The following is a 12123-nucleotide window of genomic DNA, read 5'->3' as shown; positions in this document are numbered from 1 at the left end:
TCCTCTTCACAAGAGACACAGGGAATCTACTTCTGTGACCAGACAACATTCTCAGAGCATTTGCTAAGGGTAGAGATTATTTTCTTCCTCTCACGTCAGTGTAGGAAATAGTGAGAATGACAAGACAGAGAAAAGCAACTCATACTAGTGGGTGAATTGAGACATGTTGTCATATGGGGTTATAATAACTGTAGGTTGTGGGGTTTTTTTCATTTGAGGTAGGCTTTGAAGTATAAATTAAATTATTAGCTCTGAAAAAACCCTCCAGTAAACAAAATCCTTTATAGTTTTTGAGTTATGTTAGCATTCGTTGACTCAGTGAGTGCCAGGAGTTTTAAGCAGCTATTTTATCTCTCTCTGCAATACCATAACATACAACTTTCCTCTTCTTGTTATATCTTAAAAATCCAAATTTTTTTCACAAGTCAGGACTGATTTTTGCTTTATATACCTTTTCAGTTCTTTTCTAGAAGGCTTACAGACAATAAAATTCTGTATTAAAAAAAAATTGCCTGAATCAGGATAAGTGCATCTTAGGTAGCCACTTTTTGTGATTTGTTTAGCCAGATGTGTTCATCAATCATTAAATTAAATCAGAGATTCTGAAAAAGGGGGGGTCATCTTTATCCAGCAATCTTTCTACTTGAGTTCAAATACCCTTCTGCTTAAAGTTGCAATGATATTTTAATTGCACTTTCACCAAACTCTGAAAATAAAACACTGCTATATCTCACCTATTGACTTTGAAACTGAACCAACAGAGAAACAATAAAATAGGAGAAATAACTGAGCTTCTTTTTCTCTGTTGAGCGTTGAGAGATCATTCTTTCTTTTCTTTCTATGGACACAAATTTAGCCTTAATAATAAAAATTTTGATCTTTGAAAGATAAAAATTGTTGCAGGTGCTCACTCAAAAATAGCGTATGCATTCAAGACACCTTAATTAAAATCTTGAGAAATCTAGAGAGGATGCTAGATTAATTTGGATTATTCACATACACAAGAATAGATAGTTAAATAGATATAATTGTGGTGTGTCTCCTTGTTCAAAAGGTCCACCTACCAATGGGTCTGGATGCATCTTATCATCTGACATCTCTAGGATGCCAGGTACCTAGGAACTAGGATTTGTGCTGTCATTCAAAGTGCCAGCACTAAAGAGAATGACTGTGGCAGAGAGTGCAGAAACAGCATTCATTTACAATTCATAGACAGATCACCATCTGCACCACTCCCACCTTTTTTTTTCTTCTTTTTTCTTTTTTTTCTTTTTCTTTTTTTTTTTTTTTTAAATAAAGAGTGTAAGGCATAATAGATGCTGAAATGTTTCAGAGATGCTAAATGTTATGGTATTTTTCTTCTTTTCTCCTCCTCTCATTAAATTAGCAACTGTTAACATCTAAAACCAATTTACAGATCCATCTGCTTAACAAATGGAGTATTTACGTCCCTGCAACTGCCTTTCAGGCAGGGGAATAGCTTATGCATAATAAAGTCAATTGGTTCCTCCATGTTTCCTGTCAATGCCAAGAGAAACCAATGGAGAGTAGGAGGAATTAAAAGAAAAACAACTCAGAACTTAAAGCATAAAACTCTTGCCGGTATTGGCCAGTCTGTCATTTTGGCCCCACAATCAAAAAACAACTTCCTTCAAGTTCTCCTGAAATCTGTCAGAAAGTTTTTGTGTCATCTGATCTACTGACTTCAGCAAAACAACTTTTACTGAGTTCCTGAGTTTCTACATTGTAAAATTTCTATTGTCTTTAGTTTCATGTGTTATAAATCCAAAAAAAAAGAGACCTTTCTCCTCATCTAATCTATAAGACAGATGGCAATACTTCCCATTGATGTTGATGTTGAGATGATTTTAATATTGCTACTGACAGAGAATGTACTTGGTCTTCCATGATTTATAGTCATTAAGCCCCCTCATTAAGTGACAAATTAAGTCTGTGGAAGATCTGGAAAATACAGATATTCTAGATGTATTAGCAACACTCCTGTGCCATGTTCTCAGCTGTGGAAATTCAGTTGTGCTCCCTTGACATCCAAAATTTGGACCAACAGAGAATTTTTTGTATGTAGTTCAAAATGTTAAGGCCTGTCCTGACTACGAACACATTGCAGAACACACAGGTGACTAGGAAATGCACCTTAATAGCAGTTACAGTGTCTTCAGCTAACATAAAAGTTCAGTTTAAGGAAATGCAAAAACATACACCAAAAAATTGCCTCAGAGCCTAACAACCAACGGTTAACAGATAAACAGAGATTATTATATCTGAATGGCTGTAAACAAAAGGATTCATTCAGTCTATAGCTTTGGATTAATAAAACATATGAAATTTACTGTTTCATTTAATTACACTGAATTTACAGGATAATTATAATTACTATGTACATCAAAATTATACACCTCTTCCCAAAAGATTTATTTATAAATTTAGGTATTATCCTTCTATTGATGATTAATTACAAACTGTTTTGCAGTACCTGCTAAAAGCATCCATAGGAAGGAAGAGGAGAAAGGACTTTAATTGTTGTGTGCCAAAAAGCTGTTCTTCAAAATTTGAGTGCTTTTACAGTCTCAGTAATTACAATTAATCACTTTTTCCACAAGCTTCCTAAGTTTTTGTCAGAAAACTATGTTCCCAGCAAAATTAAAGAATATTAACATACTTTCTCCAGCTGGGTCAACGCTTGTTTAAGAAGAGTCCAAAACAAGTAAATTCAAGCTCAGGTAATATTGCTAATGGAGAACATATATCCAGAGTGAGAGCCACTATAAAGATGCAATTCCATTATGAATCCCAATTAGGTGTTACAGCTCTGTGTGTTCCCACAGGAATACATTAAAGATTAAGGCTCTGTCCTGCACTAAGAACCATTCAAGAAGAGCATTTATTCATGGCAGAAATCAATAGAATGTTGAATGGAAGTCTGTTTATAGGAGTGTCAAGACCTGTGTCATACAAGCGAAACTGATTTGCCTAAATTTACACAGATGAAAAGCCTCAAAAAAAAAAAAAGGCCTCAAAAACCAAAAAGCCTGATTTCAATGATTTGATCAAATTTCTGAAAGAACAACCACTTCCAAAACTGTAATTTAGATATGTAGTAGCATGGATTTTAAAACATATTTATACAAGGTACATAAAGCACTTTTTTCTCTAAATATCTAGCAATTGTGCATGCCGTGCCAGCTGTTTATCACTAGTTTCTCTCATCTGACTAGTTACAGGCAAGCAGCACCATGTTTCATTTCCCAGACAGAGGATCAAGAAAGGGGACATTACTGTCACTTTTATTCCTGCTATGAGGAGACAGAATGTTGTGGTGTTTCTCCTGACTGACAGATGAGTGAAGAAGTTGACCAACTGTGTCCTATGGTTCAGGTTATTTCCTTCAAAGAATATCAGAATAAAATTGAGAAATATGTTCTTGCTATAGAACTAGCATAAAATAATTAAAAAATCCTATATAACAGCTATCATTCTTTCTTAAAATTGGAAAGCCAAGCATCCTCCTATGACACAGGCCAGTTCTCAGACTACCTGAAATTCCTATTTGTTCCTGCTGCCACTCTTCTACTTAATTCAAACGTGTTTGTGCTTGTTCTTCCTCTCAGAAACTTCCCTCATCTTGAAAGAACAACCTTCCTGTATGTTACTTTCAGTTCCTATTGGAATTTCTTCTGTATGAAGCTGAAAGGTAATAACAATGAAGTGAAAGATGAAAAATATTAAGAATAGTGAGTTAAAATGCAAAAGAAAATATCTGTGTTAGCTCTTGAAGATACGATGTTTTTGTAAAATTAATTATTTGTTGCCTTCCCCATCCCCGTCCCTGAGGATTAAACCTGTTGAAAGCTGAAATTTTTTAATGTTGCCAAAAAATATTTTCTTTCAGATGGAAAGAAAAAGAAGTCAGCACTCCGCAGCCAGAAAAAGAAAGAAAAGGGAAGTGATTACCTGAATCTGAGAAAGAAAAACAACATTCTGACTGAGTGTGCCCGATTAATTTCTGAATGAGACTTGATCTTTGTAGGGAAAAAAAAAAAAAATCAGTTAATTGGGAACACATAAATGCTGCGGAGACTTTTGCAACTACCTGGTATTCATTAATGCAACCTGCCTTTATGCAACATTAAGAAATAAAAGAGGGATGTGACAGTCACTCTCAGCTGTAACACAGCTGCCTTGCAAGGTACCCTTCTCAGAAGGAAATAGTGGGCACTGTTAAAAAAGGATTTGGTGACATATGTGGAAGATGTTCAGGGAATCCTTTCCTATCTTGCAGTAGTTGCAATTAATTTTTCTCTTCCTGATACTGGGGTGTATCATAAATAAAAATACACACCTCCCAATCATATCTAATTCAGGGAATAATCTGATATCTATTTCAATCCTTTGCTTACTTCAAGTTAAGGTAAATATGAAAAATATTTTGGAACCAGTATTTTGTCAAAAGGACCTAGAAGAACAGCAGAGGGGAGGCTGTCTAATAGTTCTGTCCTGGCTGTTGTGCTCTGGGCCAGGCACAATCACTTGGGCAGAGGTGGGGAGGTGATGCCTTCCTGAAAATAACCAAAATTTCACACTGTGAAAAAAATCTGGTGTGCAGTGTATAGATGGTAAAGAAAGTGTTTCACATTGAAATCCAGCTGCTCATTGCTGCTGAAAAGATTAGTCTCTTTGCCTCCAGCTGCATGTTCCCACCCCTTCTGTGTCTGCTCTAGCAATCATGAGCTAAACTGAAGTGGGTGCCAAACAAGCACTGAAGTCAATGCAAAGGGAAAAAGGGGATACTGTATTGGAATAGGAAGAAAGTCGAGAAGCAAAAAAAAACCCTCCTAGTGAGAACTGACAGCTAAATCAGGTTAAGTACAATGAGAAAAAGCAGATTCACAGCAGGGAGGTAACCTATGGGAGAAATGCTGGTTGAGGTATTTCTGACTCAAGTAGACAAGAAAAAAGCAGCAGATCAAAGATAACAGAAAGAGGGACCTATTTTTATGGGCAATTGGAAGACAGAATAGTGTTCCTGTAATCTGGGAAGCCATTCAAAGCAGCAGGAGCAAAAACCAGTGTAGGGGGAAAGGTTCCCCCTAGTAAAGGTATATATATGGGGGTTTTTAAGTCCTTAATTTTACTATCATTCACCCATTTTCCTCAGACAAAGTTAGTTTGTTCTAGTCTCCAATCTAACAAAAACTTGTGTCAATTAAGAATTGAATGCCCTTTTACTGTTTTACTGATTAGAAGTGAAAACAGACCTGATCCTGATACAGTGCCTTAGCATGGATGCATAAATATGAATGATCTAAGTCTAACAATTCCTCAAAAGCTAGGTAGAGCCTTTTACCATCTAAAGGTATCACACCAAAATTTTTAAAAGCAGCTAGTGCGTTTGAATGTCCAGTGTAGCCACACTGAACCTAATCTTCAGGAGAAAAGGCTCTATCTTTTCTAAAAAATGTGTCCTTTTCAACTAGACAGGTCTGAAATCAAAACACCTAAATTAAAACTATTTGGGAGTCAGTAATACTTTTTGATAACTTCTTAAAAGATGGTCTGCTAAAAACTAGATCTGTAATATAAGGATTCAGCTGAAAATTTTTAGAAATCTACTTTGTTTTTCTGCAAACAACAAAACATGTCTGATAGTAATGCAAGGTCTAACACAAAAATAAAAATATTTTTCCCTTTAAGTTTGCAGTAAGTTCCTCCTATGATTGATCCTAAGTACACTTACTGATCAGCTCATGTATTTATCTGTATAAATTGAAATCTAGATGTAAAACTAACAACTGTGCATGATGTACTGTTTCTAGCTGGTCTTCATATGCTTAATCACCACATTCATGATGTATCTTAATCACCTTTTTCTAAGTCTTCTACAAGTTCAAACAGTTAGTATTTAATGTTGAATAAATTTGAAATTTTTACAGAGATTATGCATTTACTTTTACTATTGTTTATGAGAATCTGTAGTTTATTTCTGTGTTGTTTTTAAGTGACCACATAAGGAAAGCTCTTAGGAAGATAAACAGGGTGCCATGGTCCATCCTATAAAGTTACCTGGAGCTACCTCATGACAAAAGACACCCTTTTCTTTCTTAGGGGACATCACAGCAGATGCATTTATTTTGCCTATTAGAAAGCTCCACAAGTGCAGGAGTTCCTGTTGCTCAGTCCAAAATGCAAAAATTCTATACTACCTCAATATACTTACACCTTTCTCCTCTGCAATCTCTACAAATTTACTTGTGTGCCCATACAAAATAATGGAGGTGCATGAATATTGTTCCACCCCATGCACATCTGAAAAAAAAGGTCTGTCCTTTAAAATAGAACTCTGACTTCTAACAATAATTTACCAGAGTTTTTTGTTGCTTTAAGAAGTCTACAGTCAAATTACAAAAGTAGTATCTGTACCAGATTAATAAATAATTAGAACATCTAATGGATGCTGGACAGTTTTTGTTGTCTAAACAAAAATATCTATATTAATTTATAGATTTTGTATAATACAGTATTTCAACATAGAGATTGTATATGTGAAATGAGGCACAGCAGACTTTCAAAGCTTTAAAGAGAACAGTTCAAAATAGAACAAAACCAAGGCAAAATCATGAAGATGAAAGTGTAAAACTGTCATGATGATGTTGTTAAAACATTTCTTTAGCAGAGAAGTAATGAACAAGGTATGAAAGACCTTAAACTGAGTCAGATAAGTTCTGGATCTGACATAATAGTACAAAGAAAACTTGAAAGTCAGCTTCAAATTTATCTTCAAGCTATTTCTCAGATATTGTTTGTTTGCTCCTGACTCTGGTTTTGTCATCCCTGCTTACTGAGGCTCTTAAAATCATTCTGCATTTTATATGTTATATTGCATGAGAATGGCAAACAATTCTGTTGTACATGGCATATGGGTTCAGTACCTCTTGTATCTCTCTTCTCTTAAAAAGTGTATTTTCATTCACAAATATTTTCTTAACAAAAATAGAAGACAGTATTTTAAAAAATAAAATTAAATCTAGTCCAAACTCCTGCTCAGAGGTCAACTTAGAGGTCAGACTGGGCAGCTCAGGGCTTTATCCAGATGGGTCTTGAAAATCTCTCAGGATAGAGAGAGGCTTCACAATCTTTCTGGGCAGCCTTTTCCACTGTCCTCATAGGGAAATAATTTCTCCTTATCTTCAGTGAGACAGGTAGGAAGCCAAGTCATCAGCTCAGACATGCCCATGCATGGACCTTTATGGACCCTGTTGATTCAGACTTCAGACTGTGAACTGACTTCTTGGCTTGACCCTGGACCTTCTAGTCAATGTGGATCCACCCAACCATTACTGGGTATTTTCTGACCCTTGTAACCCTCACCAAGATGATTCTGATCCTGACTCACTGACTTACATTCCTGGTGCCCTGACCCCAAGGAAGCCTCCAGCTCCTGAGGTACTCTGACACTTTATTTGTGTTCCTGCTCATACAGCCCAGGTGGCTGTTGTCTTTCTCTGCTGCCAGGGTGCTGCTGTCTCATCCTCAGTTTTCTGTCTGCCAAGGCCTCCAGAGCCTTTCCTGCAGAGCTTCTCCCCACCATTATTCCCCAACCTGTATCACTACAAGGAGTTCTTCATTCCCGGGTGCAAAATTTGTATTTGTCCTTTCTGAATTTTACAAGGTTCCTGTTCCTCAATTATCCAGCTTGCCTAGGTCCCTCTCCCTCAAGTAAACTAGGTCATCTCAGCTTGGTGCCAGCTGCAAACTTGACCAAGATCATTGCCTCCTCAAGTCATTAATAAAGATGTTAACCAAGACAGATCCCAAAATAAGACCCCTATGGTACTCTTATCACCCTGCAGGTTGAGTAAACCAAATTAACCATGGAGTTTGATCATTCAATCCATTTTTTACCCATCTATTTATCTAACCATAGAGACTGTAATATCCCAGTTTGAATACAAGAATATTGTGGCAGACCATGTCCAAACCTTTGCCCTATAAATGATATCTATGGGTCTCCCCTCATCCACAAATCCAGTCATTTGATATTCAGGGCCGATCAGATTGGTCAGACATGATTTACCTTTTGGTAAGTTATGCTGGCTGTTCCCAAACACCTTCCTCTCCTTCATGTGCCCAGAAATGTGCTCCAAAAGGACATGTTCTATAATTTTCCCAGGCACCAAGGTGAGTCAGGTTGGCCTCTAGCTTCCCCGGTTTACTCCTGACCTTTCTGAAGATGGAATTTTGAACATTCTCCTTCTCCAATTGTTGGAGTCCTTCCCCAGTCTCCATGACTTTTCAAATACTATGTAGAGTGGCCTTGCAAGGACATCAGCCAATTCTCTGATCACCTTTGCATGCAGGCTGTCAGGTCCCATGGACCTATATGGGTCAAGTCATGTCAAGTAATCCTGGACTTGACCCCCATCTACTACTGGTCATTTTTCTCTTTGAACCATTTCTCTAAAGGCCTGGACAAAGAAGTCTTGTTGACAAAGACTGAGGCAAAGAATGTTTTGAATACTTCAACCTTGTCTGTGTTCACTGTCACTAAATCACCTACCCCATTCAGCAAAGAGCCCACATTTTCCTCATTCAGCTTTTCACTACTAACCATTGAAACTCTTTTTGTGTCCTTGATGTCCCTTCCAAGCTTCCATCTGTCATTGAGATTGGCCTTTCCTAACACCATCCTTACATGACATGGCAATATTTCTAAGTTCTCCTTTGTAGCCCATCACTCATTCTACCTCCTTCATATAATAAAAAAACCTTGGAAAGTGTGTAATTTGCTTGATGTAAAATATCAAGAGCACTATGTTGTCTCTATTCTTCCATAGAATTTTATACTGTAAAAAGAATGGCAGTTTCATCACCTTTCATCTCTATACATTGTTGAAAGTGAGTGTATATTTACACAATATTGTGTATCTTTTAGTTAATAAATTGTTCACTATGTGAACAAGCTGTACAATCCGTAGTGCTTTCCATTTTAATAGATGAGTATTTTAGCTTTACTAGCTAAAAATCTCTCTTTACATTTTTTCTTAAAAATGTATTTTATTATTCCAACATAAAATAATGGTTTCAGTAAGATCCTTCCAGTGTCCTACAATATGAGCAGAACCTGGTTTTCAACAAAACTAAACGTTGAGTAATTTAGTATATGACTATTGTTTCCTACCCTTAATATAGTGAGTGGAACCCAATGCTGTAAAGTGTTTAACAAGATTAAAAAATGGATTGATTAAATCTAAACATGAACTTCTATAATAATATAATTAGGCTTATATGTTATTATGCATATAAATATTTCCACTTTAGAATCCATTGTTAACCATTCAGAGCTTTATAAACAGATTATAATGTAATTATGGTATCTGACAGTGGTTAGTTGTCAAAGAGAAAGTAGCAAATTGATAGAGTATATCATTGGCCAAATTTAGTATGCAGCTTTGTTGTTTTCCTCAAAACAACATTTGTATTTAATACTTATATTTGTTTTACATAGGCATTAATTAGCTCTTATACCACAGCAATCAAATCTGAGCTTTGATGGTGGTTTAGAAGATAGAATATTGCTTTCATGAATAAGAGATGATGTATAATCCCTGCAACTACACCCATCCAAATCCACCTTCATATGCAACAGCACCTTTCCACTGCAGAATATTCCTTATAAGGAAAGGTAACTATTTCTTATTGGAGGAAAGAGATTTGTCATCAAATGCAAACAGAGGAAGTTTATGTAGAAAACAGTGGAAAGTTAGAACAGAAATTTTAAAGGAATTTTGCATTCCAAAAGAGAGGAAGTCAGGCAAAAATGCCAGGATGCTTGCATGGATGAACAAGGGGCTCCTGGACAAATTCAAACACAAAAAGGAAGACTGCAGAGGGTGGAAACAAGGACAGATATCTTGGGAGGAATACAGAGAAATTGCCCAAACAGCCAAGAATCAGGTTAGGAAAGACAAAGCCCGGATAGAATTAAATCTGGCCAGGAACGTGAAGGGCAATGGAAAAAGCTTCTATAGGTACATCAGTGATAAAAGAGACTAGGGAAAATGTGGGCCCTCTCTGGAAAGAAACAGGAGACCTGGTCACCTGGGATATAGAGAAGGCTGTGGTACTCAACAACGTTTTTGCCTCAGTCTTCACCAGCAAGTGCTCCAGCCACACCATTCAATTCACAGAAGACAATGTCAGGGACTGGAAGAATGAAGAACAAGCCCACTGTAGGAGAAGATCAGGTTCAAGACCATCTAAGGAACCTGAAGGTGCACAAGTCCATGGGACTTGATGAGAAGCATGCACGGGTCCTGAGGGAACTGGCAGATGAAGTGGCTAAGCCACTATCCATCATATTTGAGAAGTTGTAGCAGTCTGGTGAAGTTCCTACTGACTGGAAAAGAGAAAACATAACCCCATTTTTAAAAAAGGAAAAAAGAAAAACCCAGGGAACTACAGACCAGTCTGTCTCACCTCTGTGTGCAGCAAGATTGTGGAGCAGATCCTCCTAGAAACTATGCTAGGGCACATGGAAATTAGGGAGGTGATTGGTGACAGCCAAGAGGGCTTCACTAAGGACAAATCATGCCTGACAAATCTGGTGGCCTTTTGTCATGGGGTTACAGCGCTGGTGGGTAAGGGAAGAGCAACTGATGTTATCTACCTGGACGTGTGCAAAGCATTTGACACTGTCCCACATAACATCCTTGTCTCTAAATTTGAGAGACATGGATTTGGTGAATGGACCACTTGGTGGATAAGAGACACTCAACGAGTTGAGGTCAATGGCTTGACATGCAAGTGGAGAGCAGTTGAAGAGTTGTGTTCTTCAGGGGTCAGTACTGGGACCAGTGCTGTTTAACATCTTTGTTGGCAACAGGGACAGTGCACCCTCAGCAAGTTTGCTGATGACACCAAGATGTATGGTGCAGTCAACAGACTGGAGGGAAGGGATGTGCCATCCAGAGGGACCTGGACAGGCTTCAGAGGTGGGCCCGTGCAAACCTCATGAAGTTCAACAAGGCCAAGTGCAAGCTGTTGCACACGGATTGAGGCAATCCCAAGCACAAATACAGGCTGGGCAATGAGTAGATTGAGAGCAGCCCTGTGGAGAAGGACTTGGGAGTATTAGTGGATGGAAAACTGACTATGTGCCAACAGTGTGCGCTTGCAGCCCAGAAAGCCAACCGTATCCTGGGCTGCATCAAGAGAACTGTGTCAAGGGACAGGTTGAGGGAGGTGATTCTCCCCTCTACTCCACTCTTGTGAGAACCTATCTGTGTCCAGCTCTGGGGCCCTCAACATATGAAGGATATGGACCTCTCAAGTGGATCCAAAGAAAGGAGGTCTATGAAGATGATCAGGGGCTGGAGGACTTCCCCTATGAGGACAGTCTGAGAGTGTTAGGGCTGTTCAGCCTAGAGGAGAGAAGGGTCTGGGGAGACCTTATAGTGGCCTTACAGTACTTAAAGGGGGCCACAGGAAAGATGGGGAGGGACTCTTTATCAGGGATGTAGTGACAGGATGAGGGGTAATGGCTTTAAATTGAAAGAGCGTCAATTTGGATTAAACATAAGGAAGAAGTTCTTCATGGTGAGGGTGGTGAGGCACTGGAACAGGTTGCCCAGAGAAGTTGTGGATGTCCCCTCCCTTGGGAGTGTTCAAGGCCAGTTTGGACAGGGCTTTGGATAACCTGATGTAGTGGAAGGTGTCCCTGTCCATGGCAAGGGGATTGGAACTAGATGATCTTTAAGGTCCTTTCCAACCCAAATCATTCTATGATTCCATGATTGTATGAACTGTTATACCCACATAATTGATGAAAAAAAGGAATCTTTAGTATCCTAGCTGTGATGATCTATGGAATTTTTCATGAGAACAAGCATATCTCTGCACTGTCTTCCTTTCTTCAACCACAGTAGAGAAATGTCCTCTCTTTTTTAAAGAAATAATGGTTTCAGGGCACTGGAGTAGCACTTTCTGTCATGAGACACAGGAGAATATTGATTTGTAAAATCCAAATCCTGAATTGGACTAATTAGGGATCTACAATATAAATCTGGGAAAGAAAGCACTTAAATGAAGTGAAACTTCTTGAGAAAT

This window comes from Strix uralensis, chromosome 5 (genome assembly GCF_047716275.1).
Source record: "Strix uralensis isolate ZFMK-TIS-50842 chromosome 5, bStrUra1, whole genome shotgun sequence".
Lineage (NCBI taxonomy): Eukaryota > Metazoa > Chordata > Aves > Strigiformes > Strigidae > Strix > Strix uralensis.
The sequence above is the reverse complement of the archived record's forward strand: the minus strand, read 5'-3'. Positions refer to the sequence as shown.